Here is a 23,569-nt window from a genome sequence, read left to right as displayed (position 1 = left end):
TTATGATTGTTATTATTTTAATAAATGTGTGTGAAAATTAATAAAGTTCTGTTTAAAGTTGGTCACCGTCAATCTGCTACTCTAAGCGTGCAAGTGGTATTTCTATCGTCTGACTTAACGGCAGAAGATAAACACGCCACGATAAGACCACGAGACATATTGCTGACACTCGCCTACTTCGTTAGAGCGACAAGTCAAATAATCTGATGGTGTGTGTAACGAAGGTTTTACAGTACGCAGACCACACGTTGCAAGGCATCTCAGATATGCTCAATAATGTTCATGTCTGGGGAGTTTAGTGGCCACAGGAAGTATTTAAACTCAGAAGACTGTTCCTGGAGCCGCTCTGTAGCAATTCTGGACGTGTGGGGTGTCGCATTGTCCTGCTGGAATTGCTCAAGTCCGTCGGAATGCACAATGGACATGAATGGATGTAGGTTATCAGACAGGATGCTTACGTACGTGTCACCTGTCAGAGTCGTATCTAGACGTACCAGGTTTCGCATATCACTCCAACTGCTCACGCCCCACACCATTGCAGAGCCTCCACCAGCCTGGATTCATGGGGTTGTCTCCATACCCGTACACGTCTATCCACTCGATATAATTTGAAACGAGGCTCATCCGACCAGGCAACATGTTTTCAGTCATCAATAATCCAATGACTGTGTTGGTGGGCCCAGGCGGGGCGTAAAGTTTTGTGTCGTGCAGTCATCAAGGGTACACCAGTAAGCCTTCGGGCTCCGAAGGCCCATATCGATGATGTTTCGTTGAATGGTTCACACGGTGACATTTGTTGATTACGAAGCACTGAAATCTGCAGCAATCTGCGGAAGGGTTGCACTTCTGTCACGTAAAACGATTCTCCTCAGTCGCCGTTGGTCCCGTTCTTTTTCTGGCCACAGCGTTGTCGCAGGTTGGATGTTTTCCTGATATTTACAGTACACTCGTGAAATAGTCGTACGGGAAAATCCCCACTTCATCGCAGTCTCGGAGATGCTGTGTCGCACCGCTTGAGCATCGACTGTAACATCAAGTTCAAACTCTCTTAAATCTTGATAACCCGTCATTGTAGCAGCAGTAACCGATCTAACAACTGCGCCAAACACTTGTTGGTTTATATAGGCGTTGCCTACCGCAGCTCCGTATTATGTCTGTTTACATATCTCTGTATTTGAATACACATGCTTATAGTAATTTCTTTGGCGTTTCAGTGTATAAATGATTCTTATCTGTCCCAGAACGAATTTTCTATCTGTAACGTAGTATGCACAGATTTGAAGCTTTCGGAAGATTAAAACTGTATTTACCAAGTAAAATCGCCAAACAGCCGTATGTTTTGAGAAGTTCTTTCATTTAGAAAACCGGTTTCGGCGTTTCAGTTAAGCCATCTTCAGGCCCCTATGCATTTCAAGTATAGACAATCAGATATATCGATACTTGCGTACTGGAGCCATCAATAACTGAATTTCGTGAATTCGCTTTTTGTAATGTTTCCTTCGAAGACTTGACACCAAGATTCAGTACTTTAAGGCGTTAATGAAAAGTTTTGGTTTGAAACATAGTATTCATACAGATGACTGATACAATGTAGTTTTAAATTACTTTCTATCGTATCTATTATGTAATCGATCTTATTATCTAACAATTAGCCATCTGATGCAAGAAGACTGCCGGAAATTATCACCACAAGATGTCATCGATGTATAAATATGTAAAAAAAAAAAAAAAAAATAAGTGAACGTCTCTAGAGTAGCACCAAGGAGGCCGTAGAGCCGAATGTACCAATCGCGCTGGCGGATCACTATCAACAGTGTAATATCCTTCAACTTATGAGACACTGCGGAGAGGCTTAGAACTTAATACGGGACATTGTCACAAAGTCTGATGATTAGAAATTTAACGCCACCTTCCCTGCCCCGCTTGACATGAAAGAAAATGGTAAGTAGCCAATAGAAAGTGGCGTACCCGGGTAGTTACCTATCCAAGTATTCGCCACGCCCGACGTTGCTTAATTTCGCTGATATCACCAGAACCGCTGTATTCAAGCAGGCAAGGCCACTGGTTGGTTTCCAGATATTACCTTTGTTTCCTTTACTGCTTTCTTAATGTACAGATTGGATAACGTCGGAGGTACTCTACAATATTGTCACACGCTCTTCTGTACCACTGCTTCCCTTTCACATCCTTCGATCATTTCCTGTGTTTCATCCCTGCTACCTGCAGAATATGAAATCGGGTATTCCAGTAACATTGTCAATCTATTATACACATGTGTAGGTAGAAGTACAGAATCACCATAAGTAGAATTCACAAAAGTGGTACTTGATACTCTTGACGAGTGTCAATGTATCTCAGGCGTGTTCTTACTCGTTTCTAATGCAGCTGGCCATAACATTCTACTAAATAAGCTAAAACAGTTAGCTAGTAAATGGTTCCGAAAATACCAAACAAATAGGTGACACAGAGCAAAGATAATACAAACGTCAAATGTGGTTAAATTTTAGTGAAACACTTATCAGAGCCAAAATACATTATACATAGTAGTTCTTCAGGTTAGCATGTTAGGACTAATACTCTTCCCGATACTCATGATTTCCCAGTACCGCTGGCTGTGGGGAAAAATTCTCCTTCCTGATGGTGACAATATTATAATCACAGGGAAAATAAGAGAAATTCTTGCAGGGAAAACAAATGAAACCCTCAAGGAAGTTTACAACTTGTCTATGCAATAAAGTTATGTTAAACACAAAGAAAACAAACGTTTGAATTTCAGTTTAAAGAAGGAAAATGGCATTATTAATTTAAATGTCGATGGTGTCACAATAGAATGCATAACAAACAGAAAATTTGAAAATTTCTAAGAATGAATACTGGTTCTCAGATGAAATGCTGTGGACATGCACAGACAGAAGGGCTGTTTTTTTTTTTTTTTTTCAACCTCTGATCTGTCGCGAAATGGATATCACACTGAAAATCAAAAATGTTCATTTGAAACTTTTAGTTACACCTTCCAGCAACTTCTCTAAGCCTTCCAGCAACTTCTCTACACCTTAGACATTTGACACAGCGTGGTACAAACTTTTCAATACCCTCGTCATAGAGGGCAGACGCCTGTAATACCCACCAATTCCTTACACTGATTTGGAACTCCTTGTCTGTGCCAAAATGAAGTCCACATAGCCAGCGGTTCAGGTGATCGAAGAGACGAGATTCAGAGGGAGCGAAGCCCGGGCTGTCTGGTGAGTGGTTAAACACGTCCCATCAAAAACACTGGAGGCGCGTGTTCGTTACGCCTGCAGTGTGCGGCCGAGAACTGTTATGAAGAGTGAAACGCATGGCAGTTACGTTGAGTGAGCTGCATACAATCAGACGAAACCTCTCAGCAGGGACTTCATACTTGGAAGGAGACACTGTCTCTTAGGCGTCTTTACGTGCTCACTGTGCGCTCAGAACTGAAAAGTGCGACGTGGCGAGACAGACGGGCATACTAGACACACGGTACAAAATATCTGCGCAATGCTTCACCGGATTAAATTTAAAGACTGAGCGAAGGCTGCAACAAAAAAAAAAAAAAGAAAAAAGAAAAAAAGAGTTCCCATACTTGCAAACAGAAAGTCATCAACGTGTTGCGACATCACTGTATAACAGCCAATGCCATTTAGTCACGTACTATTCATATGTATACACAATTCGCAGCTCTGGAATGCTTTTCTGAGAAACAATGTACAAAACATGAAAGCAGGTTTCCAACTACAGAAAACAGTCCATGAAAAACAGTAACTAAAAATTGTAAAAAGAATTGGGGATTTTAACTACACTATGTGAGTACATTTAACATTCAATTATGCAAATAAAAATGACGTTGATAACTGCTACACAAACAGCTCTGTCCCTGACCATAGGAGAGGATTGTCTAGCAACTTACATTTGCTGAGAAATGATAAACATAAAACTGAAAGGACGAAGGTGTACAAATGCGCCCTATGAGATTAAAGAGGCTACTAAAACGAACTGATTTAAAAAGAAAGTTAAAAGTACTTATTAAACAACAGTTTCTATATACTTACATTGCACAGAACGGAGATTTGATAAGAACGTGTAACAGTTAAATAATAATAACAGTACATAATCATTGTCATCTTCATTTCAAGGATTTGGCTACGCCAGTTCCGAAATCACACAGAAAATAATTCCCACCTTTCCTGAGCTCTTCCAGTATTCCCATTCGGCTTGTAGTTCAGGATCTTCTGGGGAATTTTGTAACCTTGCATGCTCATGAGGTATTGTCTCCAAACGTCATGATTCCTTTGTATTTTTTCAGTCATGTTGAAAATCAGTTATTCTGTTTCAATATCTTCATTTCTAATATTGTCTGTCGTGTGCAGGCCTTCATCCTCTTTCAGGACCTCATCTCTATTGCTTGAATTTTATTTTATTTTATTTTTTGCACTTTTACAACTTCCGCTTCCATAGGATAACACAGTAACCGCCATCAATTTATATAATTTTTGATGATTTCTTTTTGTATTTTATGGCTACCAATATACTGCTAATGGTACCACAGAAAGATGGGAATTTGTGTATTTTATTTTCAATATACAAATAATAATAATAATGAAACATCTCCGTCATTTGACTTAACACTTTCGATCTGTAATGTATTCTTCTTTTCCTTTCTTTTCTGGAGAATCTTACCCCCAAAGATCTTCAATACAGAATAGTAACACGTTATCCCGTTTCTGAGCATTACATCTTAGTCGTTATAGACGAACGCTGACTCACTTTTTCAGGCAAGGAAATGGGACGTTGCTGGACACAAAATGGAACCAGACATCGTCGATGTTGTCCCGATGTATAGAGTGCGAAGTGTTACACTAGAAAATAATGTGCGTTTAGCGTGCGCTTTGATTGGTAGTAAGAAATGAATAAATGATGTTGCACTAGCTTTTAACAGAATTAAATCAGTCCTTGGCAAAATAGTGATGTACACTAGGGATACACCGGACGAGGTCGCACTTTTTTAAACAGACTGGCCTTGTATTCGGAAGGATGGATGTTTCAGTCTCTTGCCGGTCATCTTGATTTACGTTTTCCAAGTTTTCTCCAATCTACTTCAGGTAAACGTTGGTGTAGTTCGTGCTATATGGCCACGATCGCCTATCTGTCCCACTATAGTCAAAATACATGTAATTGAAAGTACGTAAATCCATGTGTATATGACTTACTTTTTTTGTTGTTCTTAAACTTAAATAACACGATGTGTCCAATATCTTTGAAAAAGTACTCACAGATGAATAATATCAGTACTACAATTACTAAATATTAAATGAAAATGCAGACCCCTGTAGCGATTAACATCTGTCTGCTTGAGCTGCAAAATGCAATGTTATTGTCATAGAAGTTTTTGCATCTCGGGAGGCGCTGTGAACAGAGCTTATATGGAGTGAGGTGCCAGTGCTTAAATACGTCTGGAACTAATTAATTTATAATAATTGAGTTTCCATTCGTGCGAAATGTGAGAATATTACCATTACAGGAAGTATAGTCTTATCGCTTTGTGTACTTTCGGTCGTTTCTTAGTCGCGAAACTGAATATTGGTATCTCTTAGGGTATGAATTTCGTCTCTGCGACTAAATGAAACGTTGTTCGCTTGGTTGCCAGTCGCGCTTCTCTTCTCCTATATTTGTGAAGCATCTTCAGTTAGCAAGTCAGCTATTTTATTGTTCCGTGGATCATAACTGCCATTTATCGGTATGATGTGAATTAAACAGTTTTTATGATTGTAATAAACGTACTCAGTAAAACATAAGGCAACATGTGCAACATAGTTTTAATAATTTTTTTCATACATTGACGTATGCTCAACTATGAACTTATCTCTCTCTGAAACACACACACACACTCACACACACACACACACACACACACACACACACACACACACACACACACACACAGCCATCACATTATTATGCATCCTGAAATTCTTCTGTGTAGTAGGAGTTGTCATACATGTATGATTTCAGATTGTGTTTGAAATTACTTTCCTATCTATTGTACTATTTACATCACTTTTTCTGAAGAACTGATTCCTCTCTGTACCTCTAGCCTGAGTGAAGCCTAGTGTAAGGCTTCCCTCTTTCTGGTGTTAGATTTATGAATGTTACTGTTTTTTTTATTGTGACTGACTGATAACATCAAATTTCTTTAAGGCGTAAATGTACTGTGAGGTAGTATTCGGTATGAACAGCTGTTGAAGAGCGATCTGTTAGAGGTACTAGAGTGGGAATCACAGATTATCTTTACTACGCGCGTTTATACAACATACACTCCCTTCCTCGGTAACGGGTTACCACAGAAAATGATGTTGTAAGACATTTGTGAAAGAAAATCAAAAAAGTAAGTATTATTTTTGATATTTTCAACTTTTAAATCTGATATTATTAGTAGCACGTATTCAGTGGCATAAAATATGTATTTTTCTCGCTTTCAAATTTATATTTTAGATATTGTTGTGGTGTTATTCAGTATGAAGACTGATTTGATGTCGCTCTCCTCGCTAGTATGGCAAGCGCAGGCCTCTTCATCTCCGCATAAGTAATACAATCTACACTGAAGCGCCAAGGAAACTGGTATTGGCCCGTGTATAGAAATACAGAGATATGTAAACAGGCAGAATACGGTGCTGTATTGTATCGAGCGGATGGACGTGTACGGGCATGGAGACATCCCCACGAATCCATGGACCCTGCATTTCAGTAGCGGATTGTTAATGCTGGTGGAGGCTCTGTTATGGTGTGGGGCGTGAGCAGTTGGAGTGATACGGAACCCCTGATACTAGATACGACTTCGACAGGTGACACGTACGTAAGGATCCTGTTTGATCACCTGCATCCATTCGTGTCCATTCTGCATTCCGACGGACTTTGGCAATTCCACCAGGACAATGCGACACACCACACGTCCAGAATGGCTGCAGGAACACCCTTCTGAGTTTAAGCACTTCCGGTGGCCAGCAAACTCCCCAGAAACGAACATTATTGAGCATATCTGAGATGCCTTGCAACGTGCTGCTCGGAAGAGATCTGCACCCCCTCTTACTCTTACGGATTTATGGACAGCCCTGCAGGATTCGTGGTGTCAGTTCCCTGCAGCACTACTTCAGACATTAGGCGAGTCGACGTCACATCACGTTGTGCCACTTCTGAGTGCTCACAGGGGCTCACACGATATTAGTCAGGTGTCCCAGTTTCTTTGGCTCTTAAGTGTGTATCCATTTGAACGTGCTTACTGCATTGGTCTCCATCTACCATTTCCGCTCTGGGCACCTCTCTCATGACGGTTCCTTGATGCCTCATGATATGGCCTATCTACTGATCACTTCTTTCAGCCAAGTTGTGCAGTAAATTTATGTCTCCACCCAGTTCGATTCAGTACCTTTTCATTAGCTAATCGATCCACCCACTGTAATGTTATGAGTACGTGTGCGAGTTATTCACCCACATAAGACTGGTACTGAGAAGAGCTGAATTTGCTTGCTGGATTGGGTGCGAGTCGGCGGGACGAGCACTAAAGCGGCCGCCTCAGGAGAGCTCAGATTCAGAGACAAGGAGCGCGTCGCCAAGAATGGGTAAACCCCAAAGCTGGGAATCTGCTCGCCTGGCCTTTGTGCACGAGATGCGCCATAAATGGCGGAGAGTCAGACAACCTGAAAGATCATTTCTTAACACTCTTTGACAACCTATAATAATTGACAGTCAAACATTTACGCAGATTTGAAAAATGGGGCGCAGCCAATGACACAAGCAGAATTTTTAATATCTTTAAAACAACACGTCTTCGTCTGTTACAGTGAGTATCTATATTCACAATGAACCTCTGAATCATCAACGTTTCAACACTTTATGCAATTTCAATACACAATATCTCAGATGATATTATTGCAAAATAGTTATAATCCCTGAAAGCAAGTCATCTGTGTCTATTCTTTATATTGGTTTATGGCGTCTTTTATAACATTGTCATAATGCAAAAATGTTTACCAGAAAATTGTATTTCCGCAGCTACACGGCAAATGAATACAGTCGGTAATAAATCACATACTGAAACTTCCTGGCAGATTAAAACTGTGTGCCCGACCGAGACTCGAACTCGGGACCTTTGCCTTTCGCGGGCAAGTGCTCTACCAACTGAGCTACCGAAGCACGACTCACGCCCGCTACTCACAGCTTTACTTCTGCCAGTATCTCGCCTCCCACCTTCCAAACTTTACAGAAGCTCATTCTGGAAATCACATACTATCATTTTTGTGTTAGCAGAAGAGCCAACACCGTTTTACTAGTGGAGGCCGAAATGCACGCGATTTAGCTCACGCAGGCTGGTGTGAGGAGGGAAGAACCATACTGACGTGAGGTCTGGAACATGACAAGGAATGAGAATTGATAAAGCGGACGTAATTAGTTTGATACTTAACTTTAATCCATTAATGATGAACTTCGCTCTTGACGGTACATGATTCACAATATTATCTGTTCAGAATACATTCTTGAAGATATGAATTATAGTAACTGAAAATGGCGCTTTGCTAGGTCGTAGCAAATGACGTAGCTGAAGGCTATGTTAAACTGTCGTCTCTGCAAATGAGAGCGTATGTAGACAGTGAATCATCGCTAGCAAAGTCGGATGTACAACTGGGGCGAGTGCTAGGGAGTCTCTCTAGACCAGCCGTGTGGCGGCGCTCGGTCTGCATCACTGATAGTGGCGACACGCGGGTCCGACGTATACTAACGGACCCCGGCCGATTTAAAGGCTACCACCTAGCAAGTGTGGTGTCTGGCAGTGACACCACAATCATACTCGTGTAGTTGTTAAAGATCAGTTTACTCTTTAGCCAGTGACTTTATTGAATGTTGATTGCAAGTGTTATTAAAAACTGTGCTAATTTAAAAGTTGGTTCAAATGGCTCTGAGCACTATGGAACTTAACATCTCAGGTCATCAGTCCCCTAGAACTCAGAACTACTTAAACCTAACTAACCTAAGGACATCACAAACATCCACGCCCGAGGCATGATTCGAACATGCGACTGTATCAGTCCCGCGGTTCCGGACTGCAGAGCCTAGAACCGCACGGCTACCGCGGCCGGCTAATTTAAAAGTGGTCAGTCGTAAGTGTTAGTGGACACCACTATTGCAAAGGGAATTAAAAGACACTTCTGTCAAGAAGGCATAAATAATTGATAAAGCAATATTTAGCGACAATTCGTTGTCATTTTACGTGAGTGCACTTTCGCAAGAATACTAGCTGGTTTATTTACGAACAAACTCATATTTGAAACTCTTGTGGATGATCTGAGTGTGACCGAATATTTATAACATTTCTTTATTTATTGTTCTAATATATTAGTTTAGTCCAGGAACTAGTCATGCTGAGTCAAATGGTGTCTGTGGAATGTAAAAACGATGTATTTCTAGCGGAGACGGCCATCAGCCTATGGAAAAGCAGACAACAGAGGAACACTTCGGAAGTCAAGTGGAGCCTACGACTTTTCGGGTAAACAGGAACTGAAGGGAGCGATTTAGGGGACTATATGTGGAGTTCTTGGAGGGGGCAGACGTACCTGACGTGACGTCCGTGGTTCGGTCGTATAGGGGACTCATTCTGGGTGGTGAACGGCCGCTACAATACCCCATGTTCTAAACAGACTTTATATTTCGAGAGGTTTTAATATACTCCAGTATATGACTCTCTTTCTGCTGAAGATGGACAGAGTATGAATTACTCTTCTTTGTATCGCACATGGCAGTTTGTAATTCATCTTGTTGAATTCTGAACTGTATTGATCTGGCGAACATTTCGTGTATAGAGATCATGAAATAGACTTAGTTCTTGCGTATTTTGATGACTATTTAATCTGGGGATTTTTCTACCATTCTCGTAATGGTCTCAACGTAACTTTACTACATTTGATAAGGATTTCTCTGTCTGTATTTTAACTGAGTACTGTAGGACCACCTCCCGGTTATTTCAGATGTCATTTCTTGAATAAACTTTGTTCAACATAATTCTCTGTGTACATCATTACAGGTGTTAGAAAGGAACCCTTGTTATTAAATTATGCATTTAACTTTTATTTTCTATGTCTGTGTATTTCATTAACTCGCAATTCTAGCTAATGCATAGACTATTTGACTGCAGGATCACGGCTACAGGTTATTATTGCATGAAAGCAGACGTGTGTTGCTCGATCCTGTGACTACATCCAACTATTCTTTCTAAAGAGAGCCGCGAATAGCCAAAGCGCGAGAAACCACAGGTAAAGAAGCAACATGTTTGGTCATATGGCATGCTGTATAGTAGAGCAACTACTCAGCATTACCGTTAGATACCGTCGCATCATCTAATCTTCAACAATCTTCTGTATCACCAAATTTCGAAAGCTTCTATTCTCTTTTTCTCTAAACTGTCCACGTTTCACTTGCGTACAGGGCTACACTCTAGCCAAATACACTCTGAAAAGACTTTCTAACACCTACATTTATATAAGATATTTACAAATGTTTCCTTTCAGAAATGTTCTTGTTGCTGTTACCAGCCTGCGGCTTATATATTCTCTCCTTTAGACATCATCAGCTATTTTGCTGCCCCAGTAGCAAAACCCATCCACCACTTTTAGTGTCTTTAATTTGACTAGATTCAATACTTCTTGTTTTACTTTTGTTGATTTTCATCTTTTGCCATTTTTAGAGGCGCTATCCATTCCGTTCAACTGCTCTTCCACATTCTGTCTGTCATACAACTACAATGTTGTTGGCAGAAGTCGAAGATTTTATTTTTCTCTTTGGAATTTGATTCATTTTCCAAATTTGTCTTTGATTTCTTTTGCTGCTAGCACACTTAACAGATTGAATAACATCGGGGATAAGATACAACTATGTGTCGCTCTCTTTTAAACCACCGCTCGCCTTTATGTTCTTCGATTCTTATAACTGCTGACTGATTTTAGAACACATTGTAGACAATCTTTCACTCTCTGTATTTTATCCCAGTTGGCCTCATATCTTCAAAGAGTGTACTCCAGCCAAAAACTTTCTCTATGGCTTCTTCTTTTTCAGACTATCTTCTAAGATAAGACGTAGTCTCAGCATTGCCTCGCGCGATCCCACATTTCTCCGGCAGCCGAACTAGTCTTCCTCAAGACCGGTTTATATCACTTACTCCACCCTTTTGTAAATAATTTTGAAACAATGACTTACTAAACGGATGACTTGATAATATTCACACCTGTCAGCATCTGCCTTCTTGGAACAGGCATTATTACATTCTTCCTGAAGCCTGAGGTTATTTCACCAGCCCATATATTTTGCACACCGGATGGAGTAGTTTCATCATGGTTTGCTCTTGCAAGGATCTTAAAGAAGACATTCTGACGCTGTTTTTACATGACAGTTGTTTGTTCGGGAACAGGTTGCAGGCAGAGTACACGCCTACATTTATAGCCGCAGCCACTCAATACGTTTCACGAATGATGAGTGTTTTCTTTTCTTTTTTTTGTGCACGGGCTGAAGTTCCCCAGTGGACTGGTGATCAACTGTAACCTACAATTATCATCCCTTTTACTACTGTTTATGATGTCATTTAATGGCAAAATTCTCCTTCTTGTCGCTCTTAGAGGTCGGAAGGAAGTGAGAGGTTCCAGAACAGTTTCGTAATTATGGGTAAAGACATGTGAACAGCAAAACATGACGTCCCACTGGGCAGGGCGTTCCCTCTATACTTGATAACGAGCTGAAATTATTACAAGCTCCATCTGCATGCACGAATTACTTTCTTGCGCCAATTTTTGTAGAGGTATATGAATCAACTCGGTATTACTCTAGTGGCAATTAAAACTGCTACACCATGAAGATGACGTGTTACAGACGAGACATTTAACCGACAGGAAGAAGATGCTGTTATATGCAAATGATTAGCTTTTCAGAGCATGCACACAAGGTTGGCGCCGGTGGCGACACCTACAACGTGCTGACATGAGGAAAGTCTCCAACCGATTTCTCATACACAAACAGCAGTTGACCGGCGTTGCCTGGTGAAACGTTGTTGTGATGCCTCGTGTGAGGAGGAGAAATGCGTACCATCACGTTTACGACTTTGATAAAGGTCGGATTGTAGCCGATCGCGATTGCGATTTATCGTATCGCGACGTTACTGCTCACGTTGGTCGAAATCCAATGACTGTTAGCAGAATATGGAAAAAGTGGGTTCAGGAGGGTAATACGGAACGCCGTGCTGGATCCCAACGGCATCGTATCACTAGCTGTCGAGATGACAGGCATCTTATCCGCATGGGAGTAACGGATCGTGCAGCCACGTCTCGATCCCTGAGTCAACAGATGGGGACGTTTGCAAGACAACAATCATCTGCACGAACAGTTCGACGACGTTTGCAGCAGCATGGACTATCAGCTCGAAGACCGTGGCTGCGGTTAGCCTTGACGCTGCATCACAGACAGGAGCGCCTGTGATGGTGTACTCAACGACGAACCTGGGTGCACGATTGGCAAAACGTCATTTTTGGAGATGAATCCAGGTTCTGTTTACAGCATCATGATGGTCGCATCCGTGTTTGGCGACATCGCGGTGAACGCACATTGGAAGCGTGTATTCGTCATCGGCGTGATGGTATGGGGTGCCATTGCTTACACGTCTCGGTCACCTCTTGTTTGCATTGACGGCACTTTGAACAGTGGACGTTACATTTCAGATGTGTTACGACCCGTGGCTCTACCCTTCAAATGGTTCAAATGGCTCTGAGCACTATAAGACTTAACATCTGAGGTCATCAGTACCCTAGAACTTAGAACTATTTGAACCTGGCTAACCTAAGGACATCACACACATCCATGCCCGAGACAGGATTCGAACCTGCGACCGTAGCGGTCGCGTAGTTCCTGATTGAAGCGTCTAGAACCGCTCAGCCACAACGGCCGGCCTCTACCCTTCATTCGATCCCTGCGAAACCCTGCATTTCAGCAGGATAATGCACGATCGCATGTTGCAGGTCCTGTACGGACCTTTCTGAATACAGAAAATGTTCGACTGCTCCCCTGGCCAGCACATTCTCCACATCTCTCATCAATTGAAAACGTCTGGTCAATGGTGGCCGAGCAACTGGCTCGTCACAATACGCCAGTCACTACTCTTGATGAACTGTGGTATCGTGTTGAAGCTGCATGGGCAGCTGTACCTCTACACTCCATCTAAGCTCTGTTTGACTCAATGTCCAGGCGTATCAAGGCCGTTATTACGGCCAGAGATGGTTGTTCTGGGTACTGATTTCTCAGGATCTAATGCACACAAATTGCGTGAAAATGTAATCACATGTCAGTTCTAGTATAATATATTTGTCCAATGAATACTCGTTTATCATCTGCATTTCTTCTTGGTGTAGCAATTTTAATGGCCAGTAGTGCAGTTATGGAGCTAAGTCCAACATATTTATTTATTAATTTATTTGTTTACATTTCTAGTTCCGTGGGACCAACTGAAGAGCAAATATCCAAGGTCATGGAACGTGTCAGTACATAAAATTACAACATGAAAGTAATGACAGATAAAATAAAATGTTTATGAACCCAAAAAAGGTCAAGCCATATATCCACGTACTGCTTTACGCGGGGTGCATCCTTCATTGGGCCAAACAGACGGTAGTCGGAATGTACGTGGTCATAGCTGTCAGGTGGATGAGGAAGAACGGTCAAAGGAAGCTTTGTGAGCTTGGTTCAAATGGTTCAAACGGCTTTGAGCACTATGGGACTCAACTGCTGAGGTCATAAGTCCCCTAGAACTCAGAACTACTTAAACCTAACAAACTTAAGGACATCACACACATCCATGCCCAAGGTAGGACTCGAACCTGCGACCGTAGCGGTCGCGCGGTTCCAGACTGTAGCGCCCAGAACCACTCGGCCACTCCGGTCGGCTTTTGTGAGCTCCTCTCGGGTGAGCAGACTTGTGGGAAGCCATGCGTTGTCATGGAGAAGAAGAACTTCGTTTGCATTTTTGAGGTGACGAACTCGCTGAAGTAGTTTCTTCGTTTCCTGAGATTAACACAGCTGCTTGCGGCTAGCCGGCATGAGGGGGAACAGGCTTGCACGATCTTGTTGCGATGATGACAGACACCTCCTCAAACAACTCGCCGTGCTTTTGTTAACTGCCAGGTCTGCGAAGAGATTCTGAAAGCTTCTATGAATATCTGCGATGGTCTGGTTTTGCTTCAAAAGAAACTCAGTGACAGATCTCTGATTGGATAGCACATCCCTTATAGACGCGATTTTGAGGGCTACGTATAGCACAGCTACCCATCGGAACTTCATGAAAGTATATTGGCAGAAAAGGGAATATTCCACGATGACCCTCAACAAATTTCGAATGTTTTCAACAGAAATTGGTCGAGAAAAAAATGTGTTGCATTTCTTATTGAACGTCCCTCGTACAAGCAGTGCCGTCCGTCCAACACACACCTCAAAGGAACCTTGTTTTGTGCCGACAAGTCGCCTTCCGAGAACACTGGACAAGGGAAAGTCAATCACAGACGCACGAGAAGTGACAGACCTGCATTGTGGACAAGGACTCTTGTTTGTTTTTAATGGTATGACCCGACTTCTTTGCTCCGGTTTTCGCAGGTTGAATAACCCCTGGTCTAGGAAGTTGCAAGAAGACTCCTCATTACGTAATCTAACAAATAACAGAGTAGGAGATGTCAGGACGCCTGTTTCCGAGAAATGCGCATGTGGAGACGAGCGTATTGGCTGATGGAGCAAACTTAGCTGAGGAATGAGAAAGTAACTGAAAATGGGTGTGTAACGACTGATTCTGAATTCTTCTGTGAATTGTTTCCTCGAAGTTTCTAGCACCTCAGAATTATCCAGGTTATAATTTTTAATTATTAATTTACATTTTACTGTCTTAAATTCTTCAATTTTGTACAAATCATTTAATGGTTTTCGGAATCAGATTTAGTTTTTAAGCTCGACGATTTCTCACAATTGCTGTAGTTACTTTACAGTGACGTTGAAACTATAAAAACGTGCTCTCGCTCTGGCACAGACCTGTTAAATTTCGATAATCGTGTTGAAAAATTCACCCAGTTGTATTTCAGAATTCTTTTATGGAGTTACCAGTTTCATTTCTGCCACAGACGTTTCTCAAGTATCATACCATAAAAAGACAATAATTGAGGAATTATAGTATAATGTGATAAAAAACTATCGCCTATCATCCGTACTATATGTATTCAAAATTGACATACTAGCTGAGGGTGCATGTGTCCATACAGATTTCTACATCAGAAGTGAATCGGTAGGAAAGTTATTGGAGTCAAACAAAATTTCGAAGATTGTGATTGACATAGTTATGCAAGACTTGGTATATTAGTGGGTCAAACGCAATTAATAGCACTGAAGACAAAGCATTAAGTCTTTCGCAAAAATGGCTTGAAGTGACGTAATTATCACTATACATCGTGGCACATACTCGTCTACTAAAACGAAACTCAATCCCCAATAATCGGTTAATAATTCAAAAAATGGCTCTGAGCACTATGCGACTTAACTGCTGAGGTCATCAGTCGTCTAGAACTTAGAACTAATTAAACCTAACTAACCTAAGGACATCACACACATCCATGCCCGAGGCAGGATTCGAACCTGCGACCGTAGCGGTCGCTCGGCTCCAGACTGCAGCGCCCAGAACCGCACGGCCACTCCGGCCGGCTGGTTAATAATTGTTGTGCCATAACTTCTTTTACTTTTCCATTGAAAACCCGTGGCCGGATGTCGCCACAGGTTGACGAAAAGAAACTTATTCAGAGGGAGCAACAGAGGCCAACTGAGTGTACTTTCACAAGAAGTTACAACAGACTCGGCTGACACAGCAAGAACCGCTGCCCGGCCCACACAAGTTACCACATATTTGAATTTGACTACCGTTGCTGGGGCTGTAACACCGTTACACTGCGGAAGTTGGTTGGTTGGTTGATTTGGGGGAGGGACCGAACAGCGAGGTCATCGGTCCCATTGGATATGGAAATCGGACATACTCTTTCAAAGAAACCATCCCGGCAGTTGCCAGGAGCGATTTAGGGAAATCACGGAAAACCTAAATCGGGATGGCCGGACGCGGGTTTGAACCGCCGACGTCCTGAAAGCGAGTCCAGAGTGTTAACCACTGACAGCGAAAGTCCAGGAACAGATTGTAGCAATGACAACCTGGATTACCACATGACTAGGCCCGACATCGGGTCATTTCTTTGGTCTGTGTGACGAGTAGTGATGCCTAGGAAAAACAATAGCGGGTCGAACCGACACAAACATTGTCGGTTTCCGCTATGCAATTTCTGTCACCGCCTGCCTGCAGTCACTTACGAGAAATACTTCACACGAGTCATCCGCCTGAGATGAGTCATCTAGCTGCTGCTACTAGACCACTTTTGCTAATAGTGGAATTACTGGCTTCGGCCCCCGGGAGTCGAAATGGTACCATCCAGCCGGGGAACTACCAGCTGGTAGACTTCTACCGACCTCAGGGAGCCTACCTGGAGGCACATTGTTCACACCCGGGCCTGAATAGCTGCCCAACAGCAGACTGCCCTTTACGGGCGTACTCTATTATTACAGACTTTCTCTGTAGGCCACCGCTGAAGCACCATATCCTGCGGACCGCACTGAGTCGCGCGTCTACACCAGTCAACGTGATCGACTTCTGCGAGGTCTGTTACAGCGGCACACCGACCGCCTGCCTGAGGTCTGAATGGAACAGTGCCTATTAATATTAACAAATTGCAAGAAGGGTAAATCAGAGTGTCAGTGGTGTTTGCTGCTTGGTTCCAGAGCGAGTCGTTTACGAGATATCGTATTTTGAGAAGTTCCCACACTGATACTTGTGCAGTACACGTGGTACTACGCAGGTACGTACATTAGTTATGTGAATTCTGAGTAGTAACGAGGTATGAAATGAAATGTCGTGTGACGAGGGCCTCCCGTCGGGTAGACCGCTCGTCTGCTGCAAGTCTTTCGATTGGACGCCACTTCGGCGACTTGCGCGTCGATGGAGATGACATGATGATGATTAGGACAACACAACACCCAGTCCCTGAGCGGAGAAAATCTACGACCCAGCCGGGAATCGAACCCGGGCCCTTAGGATTGAGAGTCTGTCGCGCTGACCACTCAGCTACCGGGGGCGGACAGTAACGAGGTAACTGACCAACATTGGTTGCGTTCAAAATACACGCTTCTTCACTGCTGCTCACGTGGTAGCATTTCCGCGTAGATGTCCGAGCAGGCTGCAGTAATACGTCGTTGCATATCATCGTGTGTAGCTGGTACGTGCTTGTCGACAGCGTCTTTCAGCCTTTCCCACAGAAAAAAATCTACTGCCGTCAAATCCGGGGAACTGAATGGCCAAGGTAGATCGAATCCAACGATTTGGAAACAGTTCGTGAAGACATTTTGTAGTGCTTCGTGCACTATGGACTGGACAGTCATCAAATTGGTACCACAGGTTTCTCCTAGTCTGCACAGGAACGTCTTCTAGCATCCGTGGTAGATGGTCTGTTAGGAGGCTGTGATACTTGTGTGCGTTCTGTGTTCCGCTATGAAAAACGGGCCTGTGAGCTGACGGTTCACTACACCACGCCATACGTTTACACTCCATCGACGCTCAAGTTCCACCTGATGATTGTCAACATACCAATAGAGCATGTTTCGGCTGTCTACGTGGCCATGATTGGTAAATGTGGCTTCATCACTAAACAAGATACGTGATACATGTGGAGTATCCTGTGGTAATGGTCAGTACAGAAGTTAACAGGATTCGATTCAGCTCTTAATTGAGAGAGATGTTATAGGGATGACACCTATGCCGATGGAGAATGCGTAGGACACTCGCCTGACTCATGCCACTTCCTCGTGCGGTTGCGCGGGAGCTAACGTGCAGATCAACTGCAACAACAGTTCCTCTTCTGTCGTCACTGATTTTCTTCTGTTACTTTGTCTAGATGTTACACCAACAATGTCGCGAACTGGTTGAAGAGGTCGATAAATAACTGGCTAGATGGTTAGCGCCTGTTGGGATATATTGCTGCAAGCACCATTTAGAAACGAACTGAGTTCTTCCTAAACTCTTCATGTACCATGAGCATGTCGGCTTTTTCTGCACTATTAAAACCCACCGCCCAATCAGGACCTGCTGTTTGGATTGTTGCAAAAAAAAAGATCGTATGGCATTGTTGGCCGGCAGACCCCATTCGGAGGAGTTCTGCCGCCGTATCGTATGTCCTTTTTAGATGACGCCACTTGGGTGACTTGCGGGTCAATGATGATGAAAGACACACAACACCCCGTCCCCTGCCGGGAATCGAACCCAGGCTCCTTGCGCCATACTCGGTAATGCTACCGCCACGCTACTGAGGCGAACCACTGTCGCAAAATAACTGACTAGCAAGTCGCGGTGCTCTCAAGGTACTGGCAAGCACGCTGTAAGCAAATAACAACATCGCACCTAGCAACTACGCAAGTTCGCCGGCCGGAGTGCCAGAGCGCTTCTAGGCGCTACAGTCTGGAACCGCACGACTGCTATGGTCGCAGGTTCGAATCCTGCCTCGGGCATGGATGTGTGTGATGTCCTTAGTAGTTCTAAGTTCTAGTGGACTGATGACCTCAGAACCTAAGTCCCATACAGCTCACAGCCATTTGAACCATTTGAACTACGCAAGTTCAAGCAAGTGTCGGTGTGGAAATTCTGCACAATTCTGTATCTCGTAAACGACTCGCACTAGACTCCTGCAAAAAATACCACCGACTGTCTAATTTACCCTACTTTTAGTCTGATAATGTCAGTAGGCATTGTTCCATTTAAAAAAAAAGTATGTTTGCACAAAAATACGCTCTGCAAGTATTATTACAATCTGTATATTGGCTAACATTACCAGCCCATGACTGTCAATACATTCTGTGAAAACCGCACATCAATAGCATATTCCATTTCCGCAACATTTGCGGTGCAAATTTTCTTTTTTTGACGTTTCTATTTAAGGATGAGAAATAATGATAGAATATAATGATAACAGAGCACTTATCACAAGGAGAAAACAACTTCACATACCGGTACGCCCTGTTTAATTAATTAATTTGTGATGCCATACCGTGGTTAAACTATCCTGGGACCTTATGAACACTCAAGATATCATGCTACCACAGTGTAACACGGTATCTGGTATCTAGTCTTGTAATGGCTACAGTGCGCCGAAGAAGTGAGTCCACACATTTCTTCAAGTATGCCATACCCAGCTGAGGCCTCTCATTGACCATTAGATCATGTAAAGCAACCAAATTGTGGACATGTTAATTGCGACGTTTCACCCACTGTCCAAAATAATTGCACGCGTTTCCTATGGGATTCTGAGCGTCAGTTGAGGTGGGATAGGGTTCCAGAGTATTGTTCGGACCAGGAAAGTATGCGTGCATCCTTGTGAACTCGGCTCTTGTCAGCTTGGAAGACGGAAGTGTCTATAGCACACTAATGATTAAAGTATAGAAAAAAGAGCAACACTTTGTCACCGAGAATGTTCAAATGAAGTCCCTGATTCATTTTATTTGTAACCTGAAAGAGTGGGCCCAAGTCATGGTACGAAAAGCCCTTACCACTACATCACAAAATCACCTCCAACATGAGCCGCACCCTGCCACACCTTACGGATTAAATGTCTCATTGAGACGTCGGTGCACTCCACGCTTTGCATCTTTGAGAAAAAAAAGGCAAAACTGCGATTTTTTGGGCCATAATAGAGGCTACCAATCAGCTACTGTCTAGTTTCTACGTTATACATCACACTGAAGACGCACAACTTTGTATAACGTAGTGAGGAAAGGCCTTTTGCACGGTACCCACACAAAATGTCCATTGCATGCAGTTACCTGCGCAATTTCCGCTCGGAAACTGATTAAGATGGACCTGTATTCATTTACAGCAACAAATCCTGTCGAAATTGATAGCGATTGTCTTTGACAAGATGTGAAACTCGTGAGGATCAACATTAGTTAAATTCTTTTTACTTGTATTGTTCTTAATCCGTGTTGAATGACTGCGAATGGCACATCAGTACTCGTAGACACTTTGGACAGACTGCGTTGAAATATTAAAAACTGTAAATTCATTCACGGTGTGGACATAGGCACGTCCAAACACGATAGCTTCGTTCTGCCATTCTGCCATGGTTCCACGTGGTCCCATTTTACTGTGCTGATTCCAACAACCGACAAGCACATACATACCTCATCACTGGAAAGATCTGCGTCACGGTTGACGGTAACATGACCGATCTACACCATCTAAAGCGCTTCAAAGCACTCAGTGTGCTCCTTTAAGGGGTGACTAATATCTGATCTGGTACGTTATTCTTCTTATTTTGGTGGGTTCCTATCATGTTCGGATGTTGGCGATCATGATGGCTAGTCTTCTATTGTTTGTAGCAACACGGAATAATTCTGTTGAAGATATACTAAACCAACATTTAAGGTTGTCAAACCAAGATAGTTGTCTTCTTCCAGGACCTCTTTTCCCTTGAAGTACATTTTGCAGCAAATCATATCTATTTCTATTCCGCATAATATGTCCTGGATATTGCAACTTTGGCATTTCTCTATCTTGATTAATTTAGGTGTAGTGTTCATGTTTCTCAAAACGTCTACGTTGGTCTCTCTCTGGGTCCAAGGTATTCTCAGGATCCACCTATAAAGCCAGAATTAAAAGGCCTCCAGCTTCTTCTCCATGTTTATATTTACGGTCTATGTCTCTATCCAATATAGGAAGACAGAATATACATAGCGGTGCAAAAGTATGATTTTTATTCTTAAAGTTAGGTTATGACTTTTGAAGACAGCATTCATTTTCTGAAACACACTTCTTGCATTCCCGATGGGAATGCGAGTTACCCCAAATTTTAATTTATTATGGTTCCAAGGGATGCATTTTGTTTTACTCTTTCGATAGTTATTTGGTTTATGACTAAGTTTGTTCCTGTAACATTTTCCTTACTTACGACCATGAGTTCCGTCTTTGTGGTGTTTATTTCAAGCATATTCTGACTTCTAACTCTTACAATTCGACAATTCGGTCCATTAATAATTTAACGCCTGTAAATACATTAGTATCATCAGCATATCGTATGTTATTTAATCTTATTCCATTTATTACAGTTGCTTCTACTAGTTCAACCAGGGATTCTCTGAATATGAATTCTGGTTGTATATTAAATAGTATGGGTGACAAGATACATCTAGAGATACATCTCTGAGAATTTTGACTGCTTCGGTGTGTTCTCCATCAAAACGCAATACCACTGTTTGATTCCAGTACAGGTTATTGATGTTTGGCATATCTCTTTCCTCCATTCCAATATTTCTCAAAATCTCCATACGTTTATCGTGTTCTACTCTATCAAAGGCCATCTGGTAAACTATTAGGCAAGCAAATACATTTTTATTTACATCACTACGTCTCTGAAACAGTACTTGAACATCGAACAAGACTTCTCTCGTAACCACGGCATTGACAAATCCAAACTGACCTCACATAGTCTATATATTCTTCTGTGTATCATCCTCAAAAACAATTTCAAGATATGGCTCATTAAGCTTATTGTACTATAATGTCCTCATTGTTTTGCCTGTGGCTGTTTAGGCAGAGAAATGAACTTTGATTTCAGGCATTCTAATGGAATGTTTCCAGACAGACAAATTTGACTGAAAATATTGGTTACCCATTTTACACGATTTTCATCCATCAATTTTAATAACTCTGCTTCTACTTTATTTAGCCCCCACAGCCTTTCCGTCCTTCATCCGATTGGTGGCTGTTTTAACATCTATTTCTAGTATATCTGTACAACATATTTCATTTGTAATTGAATTAAAAGCATATCTACATTATAGAGTGTATTAAACATTTGCGTATTGCTTTCGGAAAAAAACTGTGTCCGGCACGGCACTATCGAGTGTGTTTCAAAAATTCTATTAAAGGCTTCTAGGAGCTGTAATGGTGACGACGTAGATAAAGCTTTTATAAGTAACTCACGTCCGAAACTGTACCGTCCGGGACTGTACCGTCTTGATGTAAAATAAGTTTGAAGGTCGGTTCACTTCCAGATCTTCCGCTTCACGGTAGGCACACGGCGAAGACAAAGAGCCTTGACCTTCATGCTCTACAGGAGCTGGTGCATGTGCAAACTCCGATGTTCGTTGCACAAGGTATATCTACGACGCATGCTTCCACACGTACGGTCCACGAACCCCGGTGTGTGCTGAGTAATTTCCGACTGTGCAGAGTCTCGTACACACGAAGAAGTCGAGAGGATGTAAATGTGGCGACCGTGCTGGTCTAGGAGGTGGCCCATCTCGAGGTAGCCACCTTCCACCGTATGTTTGGTTAACACGCGTGTGTAATTCCGTTGCAACCACATTCGTGCTTAGTGCACTTTACGACAGGGAACTGAAGATGGGCCCCACTTCTCAGTTTGTTTGCGTTCGTGAAGCAATAGATTTGAAAGTGATCTGTTCTTCAAATTTGTTTTACAACCAAATGGTACATATTAGGGCAAGGTTTATTTATCAAAATTTTGTATATTAAATTCCCGCTACAACCCCTAGAAGTCTGAAATAGGAAGTGTGAAACGCTCTGTATCTGACTCAGTTAGTTTTATAAATGGCTGCTTCATATGATGATCAGCACACCGGTTGACAGCTGACTACAGTTATTCAGTGAGAGAACGGAGCTGTGAGTTGGGTGCCCAGAGCGACATGCGGGAGCGGTGCGGTGCAGCGCAGGGAGCGCCATGGCTTTCTTTGAGACGTCTGCTGCTGAAGCTACGCACACGCCCGCAATATCGCTAATGAACATTTTCATTACTGCTAACTAAGTGCGCGCACATATTTTATAAGACCACTCACTGAAAGCATTTACAGTAGTTTCACTTATTTGTGGTGTGCTTCGCAGGAAACATTGTAGCCCCTCTGAACAACTGCGCCGGGGGTTGCAGGCTACACTGTATATGGTGGAGCTCAGTCGTAAAACATCGCTGGCTCGTTATTTAAACACAAAACTCGACGAATTTTCTGGAAACAGGGATAACAACGTAACGTGAGTCCACAACACCGTCCGTGGACTTGATGATCTTAGCCTGTTAACTTTCCTATCCCTTGATTTAGTCACTTGCTTTCTCGTGTGTTCATAAATAAAGTGCTTGATTTAAAAAGTCGAAGTTTTTATTTGTTTATTTAACCTGATTAGATTATAGCTTTCTTGCCATTTCGTTACACGAGAACAGAATTATATGTTCATAATTTTAAAATTAGGTGGGTAATGTTAACGAAAGGGAAGCAACAGTTGAGAAGGAATTGAGACAGGATTGTTGTCCATCCTCCACGTTATTCAGTCTGTTCAAATGGCTCTGAGCACTATAGGACTTAAGATCTGAGGTCATCAGTCTCCTAGACTTAGAACTACTTA

At 42.5% G+C, this 23,569-nt stretch overlaps 1 protein-coding gene and 1 non-coding gene across 2 annotated transcripts in view; both read right to left on the bottom strand.

The window, feature by feature from the left end:
• The window catches only part of LOC126298617 (zinc finger and BTB domain-containing protein 24-like), a 972,133-nt gene that overhangs the window by 566,042 nt on the left and 382,522 nt on the right, over nt 1–23,569 (bottom strand). The gene's annotated exons all lie outside the window — the stretch shown is intronic.
• On the bottom strand, nt 8,135–8,209 carry Trnas-cga (transfer RNA serine (anticodon CGA)). Its single transcript has one exon. It is a non-coding gene; the product is annotated as a tRNA-Ser (tRNA).

The sequence above is a fragment of the Schistocerca gregaria genome, chromosome X (assembly GCF_023897955.1).
Source record: "Schistocerca gregaria isolate iqSchGreg1 chromosome X, iqSchGreg1.2, whole genome shotgun sequence".
In the NCBI taxonomy this organism is placed as follows: Eukaryota; Metazoa; Arthropoda; class Insecta; order Orthoptera; family Acrididae; genus Schistocerca; species Schistocerca gregaria.
Note: the sequence above shows the minus strand (reverse complement) of the source record. Positions and strands in the feature narration are given on the sequence as shown.